This window comes from Cardiocondyla obscurior, unplaced genomic scaffold, assembly GCF_019399895.1.
Source record: "Cardiocondyla obscurior isolate alpha-2009 unplaced genomic scaffold, Cobs3.1 scaffold69_0_121451, whole genome shotgun sequence".
NCBI lineage: Eukaryota > Metazoa > Arthropoda > Insecta > Hymenoptera > Formicidae > Cardiocondyla > Cardiocondyla obscurior.
The window spans coordinates 112009-116593 of NW_027228807.1; positions in this window are offsets into that span (position 1 = coordinate 112009).

A 4585-nucleotide genomic window follows, 5' to 3' on the forward strand; every position below is an offset into this window, starting at 1 on the left:
TGTCGTGATGTCAACTCTACCTTTACCGCATTGCATGCATTTTTATAAATAGCGTCTAGACTCTTATTTTGAATACGTGTGTTTATTTTATACTATCCTAAGATGTATAATGTGCTCTTTCAGTCAACGTACCCCACAACGCGTTAATAATATTTGTGACACTGCTTTATTAAATCTAACGCAAATCGAGTGATTGGAAACCGGTCTTTGCGTACATGAATTGTACAGGCGTTACCGCGAAACTCGTAATATTTATTGCCTATTTTGTGCAGTTAACGTCAATAGACTCAAAAATAGTTTTACTCTTGTTACTAATTATTACCTTTGTCTTGGAACGTTCCGCGTTTTACAAAAATGTTACGGTTGCAGATTAACTTTAAAGTGTTTTGAACCTTATTTAAATTGCGATCATTGCCGGTTAGTCCATCGTAATTTTTCTTGGTATTTAAATCTCAGCAATAATCAAGTCTCTCTACAGAATAATCCCGTCAAAAAATTTATAGAAAGTTTGACTACCATTCAATTCATTTCAATAAATGTGTTCACGACATTTTCGTGTACGGATATCTGCTCGCGTTTATTCCAAAGATTCAATTAAATTAATTCTTAATTGGTTAGCTTACGCTTGATGTAAGACCAGATATTGTTACTTCGAGCAAAAAATTACACGTCTCCTTTTTTGTGAACGGTGTATGCGTAGAACCGGACACTCTATTACTGACTTCGTCCGCGGACGCTCGCGTATTACCTCAAGCAAAATCCAATTAAACAGCCGTACTTAGATAACGAACCTACCATAATCGTTATAGATTATCAAAAAATTCCCACGGAACAAATTCAGTTTTTACTCGGTCAAAATATCGCGATCTTATTATTGCCTAGGCCCGTGGTCCGAAATCGTTATAAACGCCCGCGACCACCGGGACGTAACAACTGTTAGTTTTTAATTATTTCCATAAATTCAAAAATTTTTTTAGTTTTTGGTGTCAAAGATCTTGGGGTGTTTAAGATAGTAAAAGTTTTTGCAGTGTCTGGAATAGAAGATGCGTCTAAAGTTAAATATGTTGTGTCTATTACTGGCGGAGTCGGTGGTCTCAAAGATCGTTAAAATTGTCGTATTTGCAAAGGTGTTAGAAATGTTTCGCTTTCAATAAATAATATTTTTGGTTTTGCCTTTTCTGCCGCTGCTTTTCTTTTCAAGAATTCTATCCGGGCGCGTTTACGTTTGCCGGCTCTGTGTTTTAAATTTCAGATTATCTAAGGTAAAAAAAAAAAAGATATGATAAGCGATTTTAGCAATTAAAATGCTCACGCTTGAGAATAATGTTGTGGAGTGTTGTGAAGGCGGCGGTGTAGCAGACGAATGCTAACGATTTAGTCTAAGAGCGGAATAGCTATTGCTAGCTTTTGCTGGTGTAAGTGTAGTGTAAAGTTAATAAAATTTGTGTTTATGTAACGCGGTATGGCCGCTTGTGTCAGTGTAATAAAATAAAAAAGAATAATAGAAATTATAGAAAAGACTTGGTCATCGGAGCAATCGCTTGTGGCGCAGTCCTTGATTCTAGCGCTATCGTGTTACGGCACGAAGCGGAGTAGCTCTTCAGAAATAGATGAATTCGTAAAATAAAGATTTGAATTATTCGCCGAGCTAGAGAGACGCTCGTCGATGCTATTGCTTGTCTTGCTGATAGTACATGGACGCTTTTGCCTCTCAAGCAATGTAGCAATTCAAACGTTAACGCTTATGGGGCGGTCCAGCGCTTCAATATCGTCGCTAATAAAGCGGAGTAGCACTTTGGAACACTCTTTCGTTTGGCGGGTCTCACACGTTTGCTTTACTTTACAAACCCGGATTAAAAAAAGAAAATAGAAATAAAATAAATCAGCAGAGTAGCAATTATATGAATGCGCCTATAAAGCAAATAGAATCAAAATGTATTTATCTTTTAAAATGAGATCACATCCACGCTGTCGCCTGTTAACAAAATTTATAGACGTTGAGTCATATGGAGCGAATTTGCATACACTCAAACTGACTAGTAGCGCATCAACGTTAAGTGTCAATGGGGCAAGTGTTAGCGCATCAATGTCACAAATTTGAAAAGAATAAATTACTCAGAGTTTGTGCTAATGGAGCTAAGTCACACCGACATGCTAACGCTAAATTTAGGATTAAAATTAAACGACGTAAAGACCAAAAAGTGTAACCGTTGACTCGATCATTGATTATAATATTTAATGCAATAAAAAACAATACAATATAATTGGTAATCGATTCGCGTTTAAAGTAAGTTGTCATAGATTTATACTATTAGTTTCAATTAAATTATTAATTTAAATTGCAATAGCTTACAAAAATAAATTAAATTTAAAATAGAATTGACCACGGTAGCTAATTTAAGTGTAATTTCTTAGGTTTAAAAAGTGAATAAAACTTACGTTGTTAATGTTAAAAAAAATTAATATTTTGAGGCGTTAATTGCTCTTAAATGTAACCACCGGCCTGTGAATGTAGTTTCAGGCGTTGGATGTTTTACAAAAATAATCCTTGAAGTAAAACAATAGAACTAAGCGGAGTTGCAAGTGTATTGCTAACGCTCTCACAAAACTAAGTTTTAATGACAAATATAGAAAATAGACTGGCACAAACGATGTGCACTGTATGACTGATTAAATCCGACTGGCACCGGAGCGGGGCACCGCTTGAGCTTATTACGATTGTCTCGAGGTTTGCGCATGGTGTCGGCATTGTTCATTTTCAAAACGAAAAATGTTGAGAGTTGGTCGATAAAATATTTTTTCTATCGGCAACCTAAAATGTATTTTGCAAAATTCTTGCGGATGTTGGGATTTAGCTTTTAGACAACGAGATAAACACAAATTCCAAATTCGCAAAATTACGGCTTATTACCACGCGTTGAATCGACGATCGCGCGGCAACCCCAAAATCATTAATCACCTACAATACCGCCTGACACCAATCAGTGTGGTCCTGAAAAAGCCGAACTTAGACAACATCCTAAAAACGATTCTTGCAGGCAGGCGTACGGAAACCATTTACAAAAGAACGCCATATCCTGCAACTTCATCAAGGAACAAAAAAAAAACACCGCAAAGTACAGTCAAAATGCCAGCAGTGGGTGAACCAAACTAATAGTTACATTTAATTCTATGTGCATCTGCTCCGCAAGTCACATCCGACTAGACTAGCTTATTCTTGTTCAGACTTGCTCAACTTTTTTTAACTTTCACTTTACCCTATTGTTCTGTGATATTTCCTAACTTTCATTTTTTTATTTTTTGGTCCTATTGTCATTCGGCACTCTGCAGTGAGGGTTGTTTTTACTTTTTTTCTTGGCTTGTAGAAGTTTGGTAAAATTTTGTGCATGATTATTTTAAATTTTATTTGCATCAATAAAACTTGATTTTTGTCATTATGTATAATGTGCCTGTCCTGTCGATCCGTGCCACAGCTCACTAGTAATACTCGCGACACGGCTCTATTAAACTCGACTCATACGCTAACTGAATAGTTAGACACAGGCCGCTGTGTCCATAAAGTATATAGACGGCATCGCAAAACTCGCGATAATTATTGTTTGGGACTTTCCTATAATTCTTCAAGGTGCCATCACTGTAAAATAATTTTAAAAATTTTTGAGTCGTATTAAGATTGTGATTATTGCCGATTAGTACGTCGCGATTTTTCCCGTTGTTTAACCCTGAGTGGAGATAGAATATTTTTTTAAAACAATTCCGTTGAGATTTTTATAAAAACTTTACCTACGGTTTAGTTTACATTAATAAATGTGTCCAAGGCAACCTTGCGCGCGTGCACTCACCTGTAAAATCTCGTTGGATTTAACTAGAGTAATTATAACTGGCTAGCTCATGCCACTTGCGAAACCAGGTATTGATTGTATGAGCAAAGGTAACGCGTCTTTTTTTTGCCGAAAGTGTATGCTTAGATCTGGGCAACTTTCTTCGGACTTTTATTACGTACCATTACATAAAATCAACATCGGCTTAAGTCAAAGGAAATACGAATGCAGTAACTGCGGTGTGCTTGTCGCGATTCGCGAAATATCAGACATTGCCCACTGTGTTAAAAAGCAATATTGTTATTTTTAAATTACTTTAAGCAAAACCCGCAGGATCAACCTTACTTAAATAGCAAAGCGACTATTATTTGTATTAAATATCAAAGAGTTGCCTTAACGTAAATTAATTTTATTTCGTTAAATTATTGTTACTTCCGTAATTGCTTAAACCCGTAGTTTAATTCCGCCTTAGGCGTCCGCGACTGCCGAGACGTAACATTTGCGATACAGTGAATAATTTTTTAGGTAAAATTAATAATTATTATATTTATTTATATACGGTACTAGACGCGCTTGTCCAATAGTAGGCTCATTAATTTTTGGTAAAATTAAGTTTTGTTTTAACATTTTAGCCTTTAGCATTAATCGCATGGTTGTCCGGTTTTCTAGATAAATATTACCAATGTTACGTCCCGGTGGTCGCGGGCGTTTTATAACGGTTTTGGACCACGGGCCTAGGCAATAATGAGATCGCGATATTTTGA